General features: G+C 32.2%; 1 long non-coding RNA gene across 2 annotated transcripts; it reads right to left on the reverse strand.

Annotated features, from left to right (window-relative positions):
* Positions 1-2,654: 2,654 nt before the first annotated feature.
* LOC131655296 (uncharacterized) lies at positions 2,655-6,750 on the reverse strand. Of its 2 annotated transcripts, XR_009299702.1 has the most exons (5): positions 5,653-6,750; positions 5,362-5,497; positions 4,491-4,567; positions 4,259-4,406; positions 2,655-3,389 (listed from the first exon to the last, which is right to left on the reverse strand). It is a non-coding gene; the product is annotated as an uncharacterized LOC131655296 (long non-coding RNA). The 2 variants fall into 2 exon arrangements; XR_009299701.1 differs by lacking the exon at positions 5,653-6,750 and having other exon boundaries at positions 5,362-5,617.
* Positions 6,751-6,950: the final 200 nt, after the last annotated feature.

Consider the following 6,950-nt stretch of genomic DNA (forward strand, 5'->3'; position numbering starts at 1 on the left):
TCTATTAATTTCTCATTTCAATTCCTTCAATTAAATTATATACCCAATAAGTATATATAAATTTTAACCAATAATTTTTCTTTTTTATTAATGACACATAATTTAGTAAAAATAATAATTTAATTTCAATATTTCTTTTTTAAATCGGATGATTTTTATTTATTCTCACATTTTCATATAACTCATCCATTCTATAATATAATTCGACATAATTAAATTAAAATTATAAGATTTCATTGTTTAGGAAAAAGATTAATATTATAGTTTGATTTTTAAGATATGCATCCAATTTGGTAATATATTTATTATTAAAATATTTTTGAAATACAACAAATAATACTAGCATAACCAAGCAAAAGCAATATCAGTGACACTAAAAGCATATGAAAGTCGAGTAAAATAAATGGTGAAATTGTGTGTTATCACTCCGCTGTCTCACGAGTACTAAACCGAGGCTATGGTCCAAATGGCTGGGTTGGGAGAATTCTGGATCAACTCCAACTATAATGGCTTGACTAAAATGACACTGTTTCGGGCCCTTTATGGTCGCGTCCCTCTCACCCTCTCACCTTGTTAAAGGAACAATTGCTTCATATTCTCTTGTTGAAGTTACTAGACTAACAAAGGAGCATGAGACCATTTTGAAGGAACTACAAGCCAAAATATATGAAAGCTGAGAATCAAATGTAGCAACCAGCGAACACTAGTACAAAAATGTTAATTTACACCCGTTTTTTATTAAATTTACACCCATTATTTTTAATAAAAATCGGGTGTATATCCACAGGGTGAGAAATGTCTAACGAATTTACACCCGTTATTTTTAACAAAAATCGGGTGTAATTGAGTGTAATTACGTTTTTAATTACACCATGTTTTAATAAAAATCGGGTGTAATTGGACGTAATTACGTTTTTAATTACACCCTGTTTTAATAAAAATCGGGTGTAATTGGGCGTATTTACGTTTTTAATTACACTCTGTTTTAATAAAGATCGGGTGTTATTTGGCGTAATTACGTTTTAATTACACCCTGTTTTAATAAAAATCGGGTGTAATTGGGCGTAATTACGTTTTAATTACACCCTCTTTTAATAAAAATCGGGTGTAATTGAGCTTAATTATGTTTTAATTACACCCTATTTTATTAAAAATTGGGTGTAAATATGTTCTTAATTACCCCCTATTTTAGTAAAAACCGGGTGTAAATACGCCATTTATGAATGAACAATTATATCTATTTACACCCTATTTCATACACACCATTTAGTTATATTTCATTTTCAGTCATAATATTGCAAATACTATAAAATCATACACATAAAAACCATATTTTAACTAAGTCAAAATATTTTTAGTATTAACCAAAAAGTATACAAAATCATGTGCAGTCATAATATTTCAAGTACTATAAAATCATACACATAAAAATTATATTTTAACTAAGTCATAACACTTTCTTCCTATATAAGTTTTCTTCTTCTTCTTTGGCTTTTGTTTGGGCAACATTTCTATGTCCTTATCCTCTTCAACCATTTGCATTTGATCTTGTAGATTTTGCTCCTCAATCTTGCTCAAATGGAAAATTAAACATGTTCTAATACTAGACAAAAAGAAAATTTAAGCTATCTGAAAAAAGTGAAGATCAAAATGGTGAGATGCCAAAGATAAATGAAGACATATTATTCAATGACTCTGAGTTCATATTGCATTACTCCTTTAGGTTGTCGAAGTTGCAGTTAAACAGAACAGCAAAAATAAAAAATTTAAATTATGATTATGGTTTGATATGATTGATTAATTGTTACATTATGATACAAAAAGACTAAACCTTAACTTTCATTTATACTAACTATTACAAACAAACATGAAAACTTTCTGATAAAATAATTTGCAACAATTTGAGATGATAAACAAACCCTATGAGACAATCCAAATTCCAAAATACTTCAAAACAACATGAAGATATCACAAGATAGGTTCATAATATCTTATAAAATAGATGCTAGTATGGAAACACATTAGATTTAATAAATATTTTAATGCAACCTCATTCATTAGCACAAAATGGGATTCATAAGACACAGATTTCTGTTAGAACTCAGTTTTCTTCACATCTCTATAGATTTGTTATGATACCATAAATGTAATTGAATTCTCTAAACATGATTTCATTTGTTGATTGTACTTCAAGACAGAAATAAGCCTTTCACTTGATAATCAACTTTCGGTTTTACAGTTCCATCCAAAGAAAGATGTTTATTAATTTCTATTGTTATATTATCCCCTTTAACCATTAGATCTTCATTCATCCTAGTAGAATTATCATGATTTTCTCATTTTGATTTTTGAGCCAAATTTGCTATCAAACATTTACAGAAACTAGAGACTAGACATGGCAACGACAATAATTAACAAAGTGAATTAAGTGTACTAATCAAATGTGTTGATGTTGTGTTAGTGTCAAATACTAAGACTAGACATAACACCGACAATGATTTAAGGAAATGAATGAAGTGTACTAAATACTAATTGCATGTGTCGGTGTTATGTTAGTGTCGAACACGGGATACACCTTCAATTTTTCTTTGGGAAACTCCCAACTATGCTGATCGGGAGTATGCTAATCACAGGCACCACTCATCAAGCCTTACTTGAGATTAAGCCTTGCTTCTTGTTACTTGCCATGAGAGGGGTATATTAACTAATAAGCCCGGTGATATAAAATTTACTGGTTTTAAGTACATGTGAGAGTAGTAATCTCTTATAGTGGAGAAAAGTTCCTAGCCTTGAGAATTCTATGGTAGAAGGTATTTTCAAACTGCAAGCTGCAAAACAATGGTACCAATGTTGTGTAATATTATCAAAACATCACCAACATGACAATAACCCTGTTGACTAAAAAGGATTAGAATTCATCTTCCTTCATACATTCACAACAATTGGGATGTTTGGGAAACAGGATTAGGATCGGGATCAACTAGTACTTTTGCAGCTGCTATTGGCAGTGGTGTTAGTGATCCTCACAGGGACTAAAACAAATCCAAAAAAAGTATTTTATAGGGACGGAAACAAAGCAAACATCGACTGAAGTGAAAAAGGTAAATATTATAGGAACCATTTCAGCCAAAAAAAATTACAGGGACCGAAGATGATATGACTTTACTATATGCACCGAACCTAGATTCCCATTATGAGATCATCAAAAGTCAAAACATTCAGACTCTTAAATCCATCGTGATATTACAGAAAAATCAAAAGCATTATTGCAGAAGCTCAAAAGTTATTAAATTCACATTTCTCACCATTAGATCACCTCGAACTCCTGCTTCTTCTATAGCTTCTCTTACAGCAGCCTCTTCAACAGTTTCATCATTCTCCCAACCTCCCTTTAATGGGAAAACATCATAACAATCAGAAAACAATGCACAACTGATCTCAAGCAGATTAAGTTACAGAACATTGCATAAATGAGAAGCAGCAAACATTTTAAACGGACACTTAAACTGCACTTGATTGTGCAAAATAACTTTTGAAAGTATCATATGCAATTCAATAAAGGTATCTGGTCAATAGATTCATATAGGTTTTTAACAAAAATTTACAATACATTTGATTTATTCATAGGGCTCCCCTAATATGTATTTCAGTTCGAATGTCCTGTACGTAGTATTGTGAACAGAATCCAGTGATTTTGCCATCTCATCAGAAGCAGAGACACAAAAAATTGAACTAAGTTAACAATGTAATAGGAACAGAAAATGGTCAATAGGTTAATAAAGCCCCCACATTTTATACACTGGGTATATGAGATGAGCAGTTCTGAAATTATTTGAGCTTAAAGCATTGAATACATGATGAAGCTATTTTGTTACCTAAAAAACAAGTTCGAGTTTGAAGTCCGGTTCGACTATATTGAGGCTCAAGCATTAGGGGGTTGACATACGTAAAGTAGCCCGTGTATGTGTAAATTATTATATTATAGTCATCTTTACAAGATTTCATTCTCTAACCTAAGTCATCTTTATGGATACAAAACTAATTTTTATTTTACTTCACTTCTAGAGTGAATTCCCACAATCCATTATCACCAACATCAGTCAATTCCAAGAAAAGAGCTATAGTATAAAAACAACTTAATGCAATTGATATTCTCTTTCTAATAACTCACAGGTAGCAGGATCACGGGAGAAATTTCATTTAGTTCTTTGGAGCGATTCATCCCAAATGAATCCATAGAGTTAGTAAAACCAGTTACCTTATAAGAGTACAAAACATATTCTGGTAATGGAATGCCAATATACATTTTCCCTTCATCCCAAAAAACCATTATGGACAATTGAGGTATTTTGCCCATAAATAAGAGATAGGCACAAATACGTGGATTGGAGTTTCTGTAGTAACACCTGCAATTAATAAATTATATTTTAAGACCTTTTGTCGATAAACTTGTAACTTCCCAATTAATAGTAGTAGGAAGAAATACTGACCATCTGAAACTCCTGAAAATATTTTACATGTATCAGTCTCCTTTCTAGAAGTTGTAATTCCGCTCTGACCTGACCTCCTATACACAAGAACTTACACTGTTATTCTCTTAAGTCATGCTGTGCCAGAAACAATCATGGTCTATCAGCTATCATTTATAAATGTCACATTCCCTTACTAGCAATTCAGAATGCATTTCAATAAAATCCATCTTATACAGTATTCTTCTATAGCCTCCAAAAGCCTTTTTACAGTGCAAGTAGTTATGTGACACTATTTGGAAAACTATATCAATACAGCTTGTAACATTTTGCATACACTTTTTGAACTTATTAAGAAAACAACTTATATCATATATAAAAATAATTTGAATTTATGTTATCTTTTGTTATAAAAATGGTTTATGTGAGCTTATTCATAAGTGCTTATTTTGATAAGTACTTGAGCTATAAGCTACAAATAAGCCATTTATCCAAGCAAACTCTTAATAACAATAGCAGCTGAGCGAAGTTTCACTACATCGTATCAATGCAGCGCTGCTGTAATGTCTATTTAACAGCATTGGCTAAAACATTGCCATATAATTTTAAAACTTCACATTCAATTTTCCCAATGATTGACCATGTTCTCATCTTACATTAGGCTTATAAAGAAGTGGGCATTGCTTATTGCTGAAATGGACAGTCAATGAGCAATAAAATAAGCTGTCGTGCAAGAGAAAAGGCGAGACAGGAGGAGGAACATGGTGATTTACAGTTTTGAAAATAAGATTATTCTTAACAATAGCACATACGATATTAAATAGCACATGATAGCAAATACACCATAGTTCATACGATATCGCCTAGTTTAGAGAATAAGTGAAGAAAGTACCATATCTTGATCCAATAACGGCATAAGTATATTGAACAAGATTGATCAACTTCAAGAGGGTACCTCCAGCATCCAACAGCAATGCACCATATGCTCTGCCACCACCATGAGTAGCTTGATCCACTTACACATTTCACTTCAATACCATCATCATCACCACAAAAAATTGATGAAAAACGTTTGAGAGAAAATAAGTTTCAAAAGTATTATGACTTGTTATACCCTTGATCATATATGAAATTAGATCTGAAGTGAAGAAAATAGTCAAAAAGCTTTGGTGTATGTGCTAACCATTGAAGGGCACTGTTCATGAAGCAAATATTTCCTAGATTCTGTAATCCAGTTAATCCCAAGAAACCGGCTTCACCAAGATCTAGAGAGAAGGTCAAAGAACCCGCACACGTACAATCAGAATTCAAACTGTCAGCAGTACATTTCGTCATCATCGAAGCACTGGCACTGCTAGAAAAACTTGCCATCTTTTTTCCCTTTCCTACATCTCATTGAGTTTGCAAATCCAGAAGAGTATGTATACATTGTTCATAGTTAAAACTAGTTTGGCAGATAAGGGAATCCAATCATAGCCAATAATTCTCAAAGGGTAATGTCATTATAGTAAATTGTAAAAAAAGCCATTAAGAGACACACAACACAAGACAAGAAATCAGAATAAAAAACAATAGCATATATAAGTCTCACAGAAATTTGAGTTATCCTCACTTTATTCATACAGGAAACACAATAAGGTAGATTCAAATACATTGTTGCATCTACAAACCTAATATAATAGGTCAGTTCCCACTAAAGATTATTGACACTTGAAAATAAAAAATAAAGCAGGAATACAAAATACTTGTGAGAAAAAATCACAAACAACATTTTGTTGTATAAGGAAAATATGAAAGAAACAAGTAGCTTCTAAAAAAAACCTACAGTAAGCATTCTAAATATGAATCGAACAAAATCATGGAACTTGCGACCAAACGCTGAAAATAATAGCTTAAACCCACAAAATAACTGCAGAGAAACGCGGTTCTCCCTTACCTCCAGTAAATCTAGTTGTGACAAGAGATTTAGAGAAGAGGGGTTGAGCCACTGAAGGATTGATGGCTTGTGAGAAGAAATTTGGAGCGATTCAGTTTAGGGAGGGAGCTATTGAGCGAATCAAGTGTTCAACCATCGATTGAGTTCAGCGAGCGGTTGAGTTCAGCCATCGAATGAGGGTTTCAGCAGCATATGAAGGGTTGAACGATTGAGTTCAGGGAAGGAGCGTTTAGCGATTGAAGGGTTATCGTGCGAAGAGAAATTTTGGGATTTAGGGTTTCTGAAGAGAAATTTTATGAGATAGAGCTATTGAAGTGTGAGAGAAATATGAGAGTTTCGGTAATGAGAAATTTGAAGCGATGTATATTTCTTTTACTTATTTGTTTTTATAAAAATAAATTAAGCGCCTTTATTGAAAATTGAGAGCCTTTTATTTCAGATCTTTTACCAATGGTTGACATGTAATTTTGGTCTCTATAGGCCATCTATACCAACACTTTTTTTTACCGTCACTAAAGGTGTCCGATGGTATATGGCAAATTTTT

The sequence above is a fragment of the Vicia villosa genome, linkage group LG3 (genome assembly GCF_029867415.1).
Source record: "Vicia villosa cultivar HV-30 ecotype Madison, WI linkage group LG3, Vvil1.0, whole genome shotgun sequence".
Lineage (NCBI taxonomy): Eukaryota > Viridiplantae > Streptophyta > Magnoliopsida > Fabales > Fabaceae > Vicia > Vicia villosa.